We start from the raw sequence: 15,404 nt of genomic DNA on the forward strand, positions 1-15,404 counted from the left end.
TGAATAACCGACCTTCTATGGCCAACGCCAACCGGCGTCGGTACCTCCGTGAAGTTGGCCCCCCGAAGTTATTATTTTTAAATCTAATTAATGCAATTCGTTTGAGAATCGTTTGAGAAGGTTTGAGACTAAAGAAAAATCGTTTGAGAGTTAATAGTTTTTCCGGAAAATTGATTTTAATTTTGGGTGTGAAGTTGGCCCCCATATTTTCTATCTCCTCAAAAAATGGACTTGGACGTTTAATTTTTTTTTAATCTTTTGAGAATCGTTTGAGAGGATTTGAGAGTAGAAAAAAACTGTTAGAGAGTAAATATTTTAATTGATATTCCATAATTATTGAGTGATTGATTTCCCCATGATTTCCCCTAGTTTCCGAGCACTTCCGGCCTGCGCAATGGATATGCGCGGTGTACATGCGCAGTGTATCTAAAATCAGCTGGAGGCTGGTCGTGAGTACCTGCAAGTAAATATCAATTTTGGCGTTCTATAAAAGATTTCACTTTCTGTTGCACTGCGTTAAAAAGATTTCGTCAAGTTTCCCGTTTTCGACGCTCGTGTCTTTTTCCAATAGTTTCATCCAATTCTTCTCTTACCATTGGTGTCATTGAGAGAAAATTGCTCAGCTTCGTCTCCATGTCCATCTCGTACCCGTTCGATTTACGATAATCCGCATTCTCGAAACTCGTATTTCTTCGTCAATCTCGGTCGCTACAGCTGATTTCAGACGCACTGCGCAGACATGTTGCGCATATACAGTGCGCCGACACAATGCGCACACCGGAAGTGCTCTAATCCTAGGGGAAATCGCACATTGAATAATTATTTAATATCAATTAAAATATTAACTCTCTAACAGTTTTTTTTCTACTCTCAAATCCTCTCAAACGATTCTCAAACGATTAAAAAAAAATTAAACGTCTAAGTCCATTTTTTGAGGAGATAGAAAATATGGGCGCCAACTTCACACCCAAAATTAAAATCAATTTTCCGGAAAAACTACTAACTCTCAAACGATTTTTCTTTACTCTCAAACCCTCTCAAACGATTCTCAAACGAATTGCATTAATTAGATTTAAAAATAACAACTTCGGGGGGCCAACTTCACGGAGGTGGCGTCGGTTCGTAATGAAACGAGTGATGTGAAAAAATGTAAAAGCCTGTTATTCGTTAATAAATATTATTCGTTACGGTACGAAATCCTGTGGATTTTTATTTCGAACGGACGCGCGAGTAACCTTTTAAAAGATGCGAAACAAGGTAAAGATATGAGAAATTTGCGAAAAGATTTTCAACTTAGAACGTCAAGTGTTCAAACTTTGACATTTTTATTTAATTCTCACGAGATGAATATTTTTTTGTTTCGTGATTTGCTAAGCTGGTTTGGTTTTACGGCAGGTTGATTAAGTTAGTATATTTGCTCAAGATGAGTCGATAATGACAAAGTTACAGCGTCTTGTAGAAAAATCACCGAATCGTAGAAGAGTTTGGCATGCCACCTAATTTTTAAAAAAATTGGACATTTCGATGTATCTAAGCTGAGAAATTGAGCATACAGATTAATTTTTCCCGAAAGTCAGTAAATGAATTTCTGACTAAGACGAAAGGCTAGAAACTGTCGGCATCTGTATCTCTAAACCCAAACAATACCTTGAAGAATGCAATGCGAGTCTCGAGGTAATAATTTAGACTGTCCACTTTCACATGAAATTGCGTAGTACTTTATGATGCTAGATCCGCAATTTATTTTACTTAGTTCGAGTTTATACGTATGCGTAAAAAATTTGCACCAATTTATGCAAAGTTCGAAGGATTGAAGTATACCTATTATTGCAATATGGCAAAAACATGGTCTAGGTTTTGAAAACTTAATGGTTAATTTACAGAAACAGTTTTTTATTAACCTACACTAGATGCCGGAAAATTTGTGTGCGATAATTAATGATTTTTCAAATTTTGGTTGCTGTCTTTATCGCTATGGTTTATTGGATTGTTATTCCGACAGAGTGATATGTTCGATAAAGAGGCTTATAAGCAAAAAACCAATATTTTTCACTAATTTCGTCACAATATATAATCGCCCATGATATGATATGAAAATATAAAATTCTTCAATTATATAGAAACGATGAAATATTAACATTTTATTTCAAATCGCTTCAAAATGATTGAAAATATAGTAGATTCGTTCCATTTTATTCTACGATGACTTATTTTCTTCCAAGAGATTATTTCATATCTAATAATACTATTTTGCATCCAAATAGCTTATCATCAACAAACGGCAAATTTCAGTCGACTACCGAAAGAGAAAATGTAGGATCTTGTTCATAATTTTAGTATTTCTTATTTCTAGACTTATAAAAGAATCTTCGCAGTAGTTTAAGAATATTAAACCCGATAAATACTCATAGTATGATCATCTCGTAATAACACGAACAAAAAGTATTGATTTTTAGATCACCAGCATCCTTGAATTGCAACAGTCGTCAGAATTTTTCCACATTGGTGAGAACCAAGTTTAAGTTCCCGGTACATCCAATTATGTACCGGATTATATGTGAAAAATGAATCCACCTGCAGGAAACAATGGGCCATAATACTTGGCGTAAATATAGTTATTTTCTTCGACGCCACGTGTTCCAGCCTGCAAGAGTATCACTTATTCGCATTTCCGTTCACTGCACTAACATCACGATCCATTTCCGTCATTTCACATGGGAATTTTATACTCCAGTGTCTTTTCCGCCTGCAGAATCTTTACCACACGTACACGCTATCCCCCATAAAATTTCAGTTCACCTGCGGCACTTTCTTCAACGAAGTTGCGGCCATGCTTGGCCATAAATCCACGGTCATAATGTACAATATTCCTCTGTACACGAGTGTTAGGATTAGATATAAAACCACGTGTAAATACCTGCAAGCATATACTAGGGTGTTTTGAATGGAAGCAACATTTTTTTAACTTCTAGCTGAAAAACTTTTGAAAAGTCGCTTTCCGAATTTACGCAAGGGAAAGACGTTATTTTTTTCAAATTGTTAACACTTACGCGTGCTTAATGATCCGAACTTCGTCCTTGAAGCATTTTCTTGATAATGAGAATCAAATTCTCTGCAAACACACATGCGTGCATCGAGTCAGTTGGTTTTTAACCGGACGGAAGGAATCGTGTGTTCAGGGGAAGAAAAATCTTGACAGGAAAAAAATCAACGTCAGAAATAGAAATCAAGATTTATCGTTATTTGCTTGAGCCGTAAAAAATTGTTATAAAAAAAGTTCCATTTCAGGTTATAAATTAAAAAAAAAAACAAAAAATAATAATAATACGAAGGTTTGCTCTTTTTTATGCGAAGTGACCATTTATCGTAATTATACATGCCTGATTCAAAAATTCATCAAGCTGTTAATTACGCTGATAAATTTTATGTCGGACAGCTGAAACTATGCGGCAGCAGGTGCGAAAACCTTCTGGCTTCTTAAAGTAGTATCATAATAAATTCGAACGCGTGCCCTTCACAGTAATTGCAGATATGCAATTGAATTTCAAGTCTTAATACTAGCAACGAAAATTATTGCATAATATGCTTGAAGTATTTCTATGGATGTTCATTTTTTAAGTATTCGTATTTTTTATCCACCAGACATTAGTTGACACCGATGTGACACTAGAAACATCGGTATCGAACCTTTCGATTATAATTCCAGTATTATGCATTTTCAAAGAGGTTTTCGTAACTTACCAATAAAATAATTTGACGAATGCTCGAGTTACGACTGTCTCATATTAAAATTAATATAGAGTATCGATGTTTGGTCAGCCAACCTACATAACCATTGATTTCTTTTCCTCTTCGCGTCAGGTGAGCTTGTTCAATGTTCATAAACACAGATCATAAATAATTCCGCACGGTCTACTCTTCTCGATTACAATGTAATTCGTGCGTGATCGTTAAAATGCTTTGCACGTTCAACCTACACCAAATCGCCACATACATCTTCTGTTGTAACCGGCACGTATATTTACATAGAGCTAGGACAGTTGATTGGCGGGAGAATTAGGCCGCCTTCAAGACTCGGCAGAAACAACAATGTGATACTGAATTATAAATTGTTCGTCAATCTGATTAAATCAGTCGTCATTTAAGTCCATATAATGAAATATACGCTAGAGAAATACTTGCTGCATCGGACGCAGAACACAAAACGAAGGAAGAAAGGCGAATAAGAATGAAATCACGGAAGAAAGTAAACTATACGCTGCTATATGCTTACAAAAACACAATATGATGACGAATGAATTTAAGGTTATACCAGCAACGAACAGAGATAATGTGCTTTATACGACAGCAAAAATCTGCAAACTGCAGGACTCCCGTACGCACCGAAGACAGCGAAGGGAGTGCAAGGCAAGGAGGTAGTTTGAATCGAAAACTTTCTACCAATCACATTGCGAGATCATCGATCGATCGATTTTAGGCATTCCTGCTGTCAATGGTAGTTCGGTGCAAAAGGAACACTAGCGACGCTAGTGGTATAAAAGATAAACCTAACGTGTACGATTATTGTGACGAGTAGTGTCAATTCTTCCATTTGAGTTCGGTTTCCTTGTGTTAGTCTCCGTGAGCACAAAAATTGCAAAACTCCGTATTGCGTGACACAATCGGCGCGGATTTGGATTTGTATGTATGAGACATGCAGTACTTGTATTTTACAATATTCAATTTTTTAGATTTGTGATTTGGAGACGTTCAAGGTAAGATTAACAGAGTCTGTCTTGGAATGGTTGCGAAGTGTTTCAGTGAAACTTGTCTCATTTTCAAGCTACTTCCGGTCGGAAGGGGAGTCGCAAACGCGGCTTAACTACTCGACTCGGTTGCGTCTACGCTTGGCAATTATTTCAAGCAAACATTATTCGAGTTATTACTGCGGAGCGGACGTGTCTGTGCCCAGATGTTTGAATATAATGCCCAGGCGATTTAGGTGTGTCAGTGTAACAGTATCAGTTGACCTCCGAGCAAAATCGTTCTGAACCCAGATCTGCAGGAGCAGCAATTACGCAAGATATTCATGAAAGGTTTGCATAACGCATGGAACTAGCACTTCACAGCAGTCTGAAACTGCAGAATATTGTTCGTAAAGGGGAGTCGATCGATTTTCGCGATCAGGAATAACGTGTTTGTGTTATAAAAAAAAAATACCAATCTCCCACTCATTTCTTATTAAACTTTGAAGAGAGTGGTCAAGTAACGTGATCACTGTAGGGCTGTGTGATTAATCGATTAATCGCAATTAAATTAAATTGTAGACTACGAGTAACTGTTTTTCCGAATAATCGATTAGTCATTTGTTTTAGAAAACGATCAACGCAAAAGGCCGATTAAGCGATTAATCGCATTTGATCAATCGTGTGGTCGAGAGATCAATGAAAACGAACGTCTTTGATTAATCGATCAATTGGACAGCCCTAGTTATCGTGGTCTGCAATAAAGTGGCCCAGTTGAAGAAAAATAAGCGTTTGCACCGAAACTAGTATAAATTGTGTACGGAAATGAAAGCCGTTGAATAATGATATTCCAACTCCCAAAATTTGATTCGTTTCCTGTTGTTCTCTTCCCGTGAATTAAAATCAAAGTTATTTGTGTATTTGTGCGTATTTGTTTAAAGAAAATACATTGTATACCTTTCAACTTCTGCGGGACAACGACGAGCTTCCGGGAACCGTTCCAAACTCTTCCGTTTCAACAGCCATCTTTGAAATAATCACGGAGAAGATAACAATCACTGAAAATTTCCTGCGCAGTTGTTCCCAGCGATTTCGAACTTGTTCTTTAAATGAATTGAAGCAGACGTTCAACGAGCTAAAATTATTTCATTAGTCTGCGTTAACAATTGTCGAACGAAAGTACGAGGGGCTTATAACTTTCCCCTCGCTCTTATTAGCCGTTATTATTAATTATCCAGCGATCAAGTTTTGCAATTTATATTCACAATAGGAGAGTTCATACATCCGTACGTCGGCAATTAAATTACTCACAACTTTTCATAACACACTGTTTTAAACGGGGTATTTCATTCCATGCAACGTATGTAGGTAATTGCAATTTTCACTTCAACCTCCAGTTTCACGCTTCTGTACCAGTGTACGTTTTATTTATCACATTCACTGTTTGTTTATGCCACTTTTCATTGAATTACAAGGGAACCCTCATGAATAGGAATGAATATTATTATCTTCTCGCCTGTTCTGGAAAAATTTTCACAACTTTCCAAAACGTCGAGGAATAGGAATGTTAAAGCTGCGAAAATTGCATAACAGAGGCAGGCACATTTCAATAACTTTGTCGTCGCTTACTCGCATAATGCATACGTCACATGACGCAGATGACCACCCTCGTTACGTAACGTGTTTCTACTCCCAGAGGTGAAGTACAACTGACAACGAGTCACAGACAGATCGAGTCGACCCGTGCATTTATATACGTACGCGTTCTACTTTACTACAATATACCTACGCATATTTAAGAAGCCAGTTTTATGCAACTGACGAAGTGTGCAGTCACGGTCTTTGAGTAGTTTAATTTGTTTTCTGCAACGCCGTTTGCCGGTTTATACGTACGATGCTTTTTTATCGGATGTTTTTTTGCTTTTTGTCGCTTTAGCGCAGAGTAAAAGGGTTTGGAGCAAAACGCAGCCCTTCCTTATTTTGACATCTGAAAACCATTAGAGATGGCTTTACCAAAATTCCCTACTTTCGGTTAAGCGGAAGTGATGACGTTAAAAATCGATAATTGAATAAGCATCGACAAAGTTTATTAAATACAAAATAAAGTAAAGACAGTCGATGGATTCGATGATCTTCGATGTTTCCACATCTCGCCCCTGCATTCACAGTGCTTTAATGACTTATCGGTTTCATGCTATGGATTGAAAATAGAATGACTCAAATTCTTAATATCTAACATCAATATATTAGGTTTTCATTTATTTCCCAATGACAAGTGAGCTTGCCATCTAGGTTTTGTTTGTCTCGATTCCTTGTTTACATTGGCTTTGTGTTTCTGGATCATTTCATAGAGAACACAAATAAGTAAATAAGTCTGAAATCCAAGATGTACGAAAGAAGTTTTAGATTGGTTATGTTTGGTAACAACAGGATTTCTCTTATAACTATTGTTGGATGCAATTTGCCGATCATTTGAAGTTTTTAAATAATTGCTTCTATGAATTTGTCAAGGTTCATTTACTTCTGGCACGATTGAACCGGCAAGATAATAATTGTTACGTGAGAAGAGTGTGATTTGAAGAGAGAAAAATTGTGAATCGTTAAAGTTGCGCTGCAGAAATCGAAGAAGAATGGAAAAGCATTTACGGAATCGGTTATAGGCTTAGTTCGAAAATATGGGCATTCTTTAATTCTCATTATCGTAGAATCGGCTAGAAATGGCGATGGCGCGATTCGAGGAGTAGAGCAAAAGTTAGTGAATCAGGTCACTAATTCAGGTCAATGATGATCTTCATCAATTTGAATCCAAATGTCACTCGATTTTGCGATGAGTAAGTTTGGAAGGAAACGGTTCTATTCCGCAGGAAGCATAACAGATTGATATTGTATAAATGTGAAGGTTCATTTGAGAAAAATCATAATCCAATTTATGCTAAAAGAGTGTGGGCAAAGAGAAAAACAAGTCGTAACATAATTCTTCAGCCTAAACTGAACTTCTATCAGAATTCAAAGCAATTTAAGGGGCTGTAAATGGGCTTCACTGTATGAATCGAAATTCAGAAGAGGCTAAGAAACCATTTGGAATCGAGCAATGCTACTTGCATCAATGATAGTGAACAAGAATGAAACAACATCCTTTATATGTAGTAGAAATTAATCCAGGCAAATTCGAATATTACAAGCTAAGATATCAAGAGTTTCAGAAAAGGTTTAATGACTAAAAACTCGAAACGATGAAATCGGTTTTTTTCTTTAATCTAATTTTAATGTTCTTGGGCATATTTCGTTCACCAATATTTATCTTCACAGTGGATAAAAACAGATTTCTGTAAGCACGGCACAAAATACATTCAACAATAACATTTTCGCGTTGTAACTATTATTATGTAGCATTTCTCGAATGTCTTTGTGAAAGTGACTAAAATAAATCCAAACATTGGAATTGGATTGAAAACACAAGAATTCACTCGTTTTAAACGTTTCGATTATAAAAATTTTCTCAAATTGTTGGCATCCCAGTTTTTATTATTCGTATTATGCGACAAGAGGTGTTGTTACATTCGTGTTTGCTATTACCGGCACAATTAACACTGTTAGAGAATTTTTAACAGTCTGTTCTCTTTTCCCTGGCATCGATTCAGCGTCTGACTCGTTCATTTTTAAAAGGTTTTGTAACCATTTTTCACAAAAAAAAAAAAAAAAGAAGAAGAAACGTTAATGTTTCATGTTAAAAATTGAGACGGTCCCTACGCCCGATAATGCGTAGGTATAATAGAACGCCCTCCGTGGATGCTGAATTATTCACATCCCATAAACTCCCTCCGAAAGTGAAGTTATTCACGCTCAATGAACCGATTCATCGACGTCCCTTACCGTATAAAATTTCGGCAGGTCATCTTCAAAGGGTGTCACATTTTCACCCTTGCAAATACACACACGCACGCATGCACGCGCGCAGATATATAATTGTTCAAGGCTCTTAAGTAATCGTCAAAGAGTCGACGGGGTGACAAGACTTTAAAAAGACCCGCAACAGGTCACCTTTATAATTTATCTCCAAGTATCCGACGCCCTTTGAAAATCCCCTTTTACTTTCGGGTTCGTGCCGGACTTTCCGTCAAAGCTGTAACACGGTCAAGAGACTTTTCTTTGTTCCGGTCAAATATTCCCAGGCATGCGAAACCCAGCGACGAGGTAGAAAATAGCGGCTAATCGAGAGACGAACGAAACGCCGGATATTTCCGCGATATTTTAACCGTACGGGCCGAAATTCGAGAGGAACGCGAACGCGAAGGACGCCCTTCCGATTCAGTCGGAGTAGGAAACGAGACTAAGAGAATCGAAACGCGGGAAGGAAGCCGCGGTGATCCAAAAGTGCAACAGCTGTAAGGCTGCAGGGTGCATCGAAGCGTGTGCTGGCTGCGGCAGGTGAGTTTGTTAGAAATTCGTTAATTTCTGGTATAACGCGATGCGTGGGGCTCCACTAACATCGGCGTGCCTGCTGGACGATCGAGGGAGAGAAGCGGACGGACGGAAGAAGGACGAAGAGCGAGGCGAGGAGGAAAGAGGAGGAAAACGGAGGGCTGGCAGGTAGGGTTCGGCACCTGCCTTCTACCTGTTCTACGGGACTGCGCTGACGAAAAATATCATTTGCTACGGTTACCGAAGAGTTCTGGTGATATGGGCGTTGTTACAATAACGGTGTAAATATACTTTTCGAATCCCAAGGAAACGTGGCCTGGATAACTATTTACTGTAATCGGCATTGTCAATCATTAGCTGGTTTAGTCGACTACATTTTTGTCAGTTTAATCAGACCCGTCACACGATCGATTTATTGTTGCGCGATCAACGTCAAATTGTATTCCAATAGTTGAAAAAATGCAGTACCAGAGATCGGAATTAAAAAAAGCACGGTTACAGCTACAAGAGTGATTTTCATTTTATACCCGTTGGAATATTTTTTCGTAACGGTTTTAAACGAGAATGGTCAAGAAAATGTGAAAGACAAGATATGTATCTCGGTGTGTTCATCGGAAGTCGTTGAATCATTGCGTCGCGAAATAATTTACATGTTCAACTTATGATACGGGAATAGTTTTTTAGACTTGTATTAAAAAAGGACCAAAGACTAGGAAATCTGTCCTACACTATGATAAATGTCTCGGTTTTTGTAATGCGATTTCGAACTCATCGGTCGCCACAATTAGAATCTCAATAAGCTGTATGGAAAAGAAATTTTTGCAAAGTTGACTCATTTTCTGAGAACTCATACTTTTTAGAAACCAATCTGGAACAATATTTGATGCGAACAGTTTGCTATGATTCTTGCCAAATGGCTCGAAAACTAAAATTAGACCAATTACAAATAACTTAGAAATAGCTGGTGATTGAACTGAGTTACTTGACTTGTTTTTGGTCTATCGAAGGGTTCGATTTTGCAAAAAAAGTAAAACATGAGCGATGAGTGAACATGAGAATTACCAACGAAAATATATTGAACAATAATATTGAATAGAAATTTTAGAGGTCAATCTAGCACCTAAAATTGTGGATAGCAAACAAGTTAGATTTAAATGACTTCCAAATCATTTTGGTAGCAAACCACCTTCTAATGTCTGCACAAGTTGAGATTATCATCATTAGTTGCTGATCAACATAAGATGAAGTGAATAACTGATGATTTCCACGCTTACATAAAAAAATCTAGTTTTTCAAACAATTACGATCACGACGAATTTTGTAATATTTCCTCTAATTACGTCAACATTGGGTACTATGAACCGGTCCGTTTAACTGATTAAGATAATGAATCCAAAGGACCATCTGAATCGAAAGATAGAAAAAGAGGGAAAACCGTTTCAAAAATTTGCAGTTATGTTATTTGCGCCAATGATGTAAAAGTGAACCGGAATGAAATGAAAATATTTACCATGTGACAGTAGGAAGTGATTCTGGGCGCAAATTCGAATAAGATGAGCTGTGATATCAAGAATTTCAGAACATGTTTCATAATTATAATGTTCCAAATGAGTTTGTTCTGGTGTTCTTGATCCCATTTTAATATTTAGGCTGATTTTCCTTAGCATAGCGATCTTCGGAGATCGTCTTAAAAATTACTGACAAATAGTTATCTTAGGCGTTGGTAAAAACGGAATTCTGTAAGTACTGCAGGTAAGATGTTCGTCAACAATTACATTTTCGCGTTGAAACTATACTGTAGTGCAAGATTTCTCAATTTTTTAGGAGCCAAGTGCGGGGATCCGGTCGGTGAAGAAAATGAGTTCAAGAACATTAGAATCGGATGAAAAAAACTGCAATTTCGATTTTTCCGGACGTTCTAATTACAAATCCATTGTTCAAATTCTTGATATCTTGTGTAATTCTAATTTATTTAGATTCATATCTACGAGCTATGTAAGAAATTCTGTCTCATTCACGTTTATTTATATTAATGACGCAAACAACATTGCTAACGATTTTTTCTATTTTCTTAATTTTCGACTCCAGCCGATTCGCCGTCAAATGGTTAAATGGAACTACAGGGACGATTACATTTCTCATCGTTGTATTGAAATTAGCGCCAGCCATCATATAGGTGTATGTACTACATGGAGCGGTTCCCTCAATTATCCAAAACAGGTCTAAAGAAAGCGCCGCCCGAATGCGTATTAGAAATCACAATCAGCATTGGGTATTCAGGAGAGAACAATTGGAAGCAAAATACAACGCGGCACAAACACTGTAAACACACGTTACTTATATCACTTGGCTATGGAAGCGTCATAGAGAGAGAGAGAGAGAGAGACAGAGAGAGAGAGAGAGAGAGGGAGAGAGAAAAACAGAGAGAGAGAGCGAAGGCTGCCCACTTTTAGCCATCAATCGCAGAAAATCGCGACCGGCGCCGCGGCGAGCAACTAGCGTAGGTCCATTGTTCCCTGGCCGAATCCGCACTTCGAACACTCCCCGAAACATTAACGGCCGATTTTAATCAGGCCCTATTGTTTTTTACCCGTTCGTTAGAGCGGCTCGTGTATAGCCGATGTTCCGCCCGAAGATCTTCGCCGCCGACTGGCGACCGGCTGACCGAAGCCGAGCCGAGGTTTGGAAGCGATTGACCCGCGTTCCAAGTTTGAAAAACGTGATAGTTTTAAAATTGTAAAAAGACGAAGCCGCGGTGGAAAATCCGGGGATATTCGTCGTGATCGGAAAATATTCCGTCAAAATATCTCGTGCCGGTCTTCGGCTTTTTTTTTTTACCACGGTATTTGAATTCTTCGATGCATGTACACGAGGAGCATGAAAGGGTCCCAGCTCGTGATGTACAGCTCGGTTCAGTTTTGACCCTCGATATTTTGCGCCTCACGCCTCTCTCTCTCTATTTCCATCCCTCTGCAAAAACGCGTCGAAATTCTATTCATGAATTTGACACACACACGGACCGAAGCTCCGCAGCAGGTTTAGATCAAAGCTGTTCCTTACGCACTTTATTATTCAAACAAAATCGAAAGCTTCTCCGCACGCCACGTTTCTAAACTCTCGGTTTCTTCGCCCCGCCCAGATCGAGGAGAATCGTACCTCGTGTGAACCGGCTTGTACACGACCGGCTCTCGACGCTACTCCGGAACCCTTTGACTCAGGACCGAAACAAGCATCCGTTGGGCCCCTACGTTTACGCACTGAGGTCCTGGGAGAAAAAAAAAAAAAAAAAAAACTAATGGGAGCACGAAAATGCTATCGAGAACTCATGACGAGCAGATCCAAATCCATTAGTTATAAGTACCACACAAGAGTATTTTCGCTCTCCTGTTAGTTTTGTCTACAAAATTACCGGAGATTGAAAGAGAAAAAAAAAATAAATAAATAAATACAGTTGTTCAGAAAATTTATCGCGAATATTCGTGAGAACTTCAGCTTCTTTCAGATTTTTCCAGGAAGTGTTTTCACCTCATCCTCGACGGGATTTGGTCGCCAAAAAACGATACTTTTCGTTAATTTTATCAAGATGTAGTTATAAATTGAGTGAATATTCATGAAATTGTTATATTTGTAAGCTGCGAAGAGCTCTTTAAAAATACGAAAATTAAAAATACTAACCCAATTAATTTGGGGATAATTAAGGGCTCCAAGATATCATGCGAACGTTTATTTAAATCCGCCCAAATATTGTCCTTACATTATATCACCTCTCCCTCTAAGGAAAATTCAATATCGATTAATAAAAAAAGAAACACACACACAAGAAAGTATAAAATGCGAAGGTTGTTCAGTATCGTGATTGAAATCAAAATTCGTTAGCCAAAATTTTCAAACATCAGTTTTTTTCGCAAAAAATGAACTTCGGTCCCATTTTTTCCCTGAGGTTTTTTTTTCAACACTTTGTTACAAATTATGAAGTCACACATTTTTCCAAACCCCGGACGGATCTCTTAAAATTTGATACGTGATGGGTTTTTGAGGTTTTTAAATTACAAAATGCGAAACAACAGATAGCTTAACAGATCAATTAGCTTGAAAATGGATATACCTGAAATTTTCACGTGGCTGATTAAGAATCTGAAACCATCACCAACAAATTCAGAAAAATGATGCGGTTGTATTTCCAATGAAAAAAGCTTCAAACTTCATTATAAAAAAATGTTGAAGATTTTGAATGACGTATCTTGATTCAAATTACGGCACTGAACAACTATTAAATTTTTCATTTCTTGGTTTATCAAACCATCATTTGTTAATCGCTTTCAGCTAATGCTATTCAATTTCCAGTGGCGTGGAAGAAAATATAGTTGAACCATAATTCAGCCGTTATAAAAGTACACTTGTTTCAAATTTTCGAGTCCTTGAAACATCTGCAACATCTAAAATTTACTTTCAAAAAATCGTACAAATATTGATTACGATCAAAAAATGGCAATGTAATTGGCTTCCCTGTACTAAAAAAAGCGCATTAACGCGCAGAAATGAACCGTCTGAAAACAAGAGCCATGATAATAGTGAAATCGATCGAACATGCTAGGTTCTTGAATGAAAATAATCCCACGAATGCTCAATATGCGTCTGTCCCGTGATAAAATTACTAAAAGGTGGCGATTTTTAGCAACCAACGTCTTTAAGGAATACATAAAAACAGGGCCCTTTCAGCGATCGATCCGCCGCTGGCACTTCCACCAGAGTCCTAAGGACATAGTCGGTTCTTCCTCGGAGTATATCGCTCTCGTTTGCGGCGTGGGGGCGACCGGTTTTCACCTTGAGGTGGGAGGGGGGGGAAGACGCGTTCAAACCGCGGCATCCGATTCGTCGAAAGGTTCGAAGAGCGCGACGTCGTTGGCCGAGAACGAGGCGTAACGAATACCGGTGCAGGAAACCGGCGGGTGTAAAGGAAAAGCAAGAAGTGTGAATCGGCCGCGAGGCTCTTGCCTCGAGTACCAGGCGTCGCTTCCGAAGGTGAAACGACAATTCGAATTTCAACATGGCCGCCGTGGGTTTCACCGGAATGTTTTTACGCTCGGTTCGCCGGTATGCGTGCCTTTAAGTACGGGGTATGTCGCTGCGGTACGTGTCGCTAATGGGCAGGTATATGCCTATACGTGCGGACAGGACTCGTACCTTCGAACGTTCTCTTATATCCATGGTCTACGTTTTCAGAAACTTCGCTCGGCTTTGGGGATTGAGCAATTTGTTCGCGGTGCCGCCGCTTCGTGCTCAGGTACACTCGGCGAAGTTTATTCTACCACGAGGAATCGGCTTGGCCGTTACAAGTTTCCGGCATTTTGGGGAGGAATGTATATTAGAGTGTATCAAAAAAACCGAGTATTTTTTTTTTTTTGGAGAACATTGAAAAATCTTCCGAGTGTCCCTCAAAAATGACCTCGGTAAAATATGAGCTCTTAATATTGATATTTAGAGGTGGCGATTCTCAATTTTCTATTTCCCGTTTAAATAACATGGGAAAATTTTTTTTAAAAATTTATAATTTTATTGCTCGAAAACGAATCAGTGTGAAGATATAAACAAAACATATTCTTGTAGGAAATTTGACACGCTACAAAAAAGATCTAAATAAAGATTTGCATAAGGTAAGTCGTTTCGGAGTTATCAGGCCTCAAACATCGAACCGTTTGAAATAATGATGTTATTAATTTATAAATGCTACAAAACTGACTCATATCACTTAAATACACAATATTATTGATTTTAAAATTAAAACTATAGACTTCCAATGAAATGTTAATTAGCAAATTTCATTAATCAACGATATGAGTCAGTTTTGTAGCATTTATAAATTAATAACATCATTATTTCAAACGGTTCGATGTTTGAGGCCTGATAACTCCGAAACGACTTACCTTACGCAAATCTTTATTCAGATCTTTTTTGTAGAGCGTAAAATTTCCTACAAGAATATGTTTTGTTTATATCTTCACACTGATTCGTTTTCGAGCAATAAAATTATAAATTTTTAAAAAAATTTTTCCCATGTTATTTAAATGGGAAATAGAAAATTGAGAATCGCCACCTCTAAATATCAATATTAAGAGCTCATATTTTAAGGAGGTCATTTTTGAGGGACACTCGGAAGATTTTTCAATGTTCTCCAAAAAAAAAAAAATAGTCGGTTTTTTTGATACACTCTAATGTATATATATCGATACATGGCTGAAGAAGTGGGTGAATTTTGGA

The 15,404-nt window shown here is 37.9% G+C and overlaps 1 protein-coding gene and 1 long non-coding RNA gene across 4 annotated transcripts in view; both read right to left on the bottom strand.

Moving 5' to 3' along the window:
* LOC124299719 (uncharacterized) overlaps positions 1–15,404 on the bottom strand; it is a 271,430-nt gene that overhangs the window by 79,386 nt on the left and 176,640 nt on the right. The window lies entirely within an intron of this gene.
* LOC124299721 (uncharacterized) lies at positions 1,912–6,261 on the bottom strand. The gene is made up of 3 exons (XR_006907049.1): positions 5,682–6,261; positions 3,051–3,112; positions 1,912–2,917 (listed from the first exon to the last, which is right to left on the bottom strand). It is a non-coding gene; the product is annotated as an uncharacterized LOC124299721 (long non-coding RNA).

Source organism: Neodiprion virginianus, chromosome 3 (assembly GCF_021901495.1).
Source record: "Neodiprion virginianus isolate iyNeoVirg1 chromosome 3, iyNeoVirg1.1, whole genome shotgun sequence".
Lineage (NCBI taxonomy): Eukaryota > Metazoa > Arthropoda > Insecta > Hymenoptera > Diprionidae > Neodiprion > Neodiprion virginianus.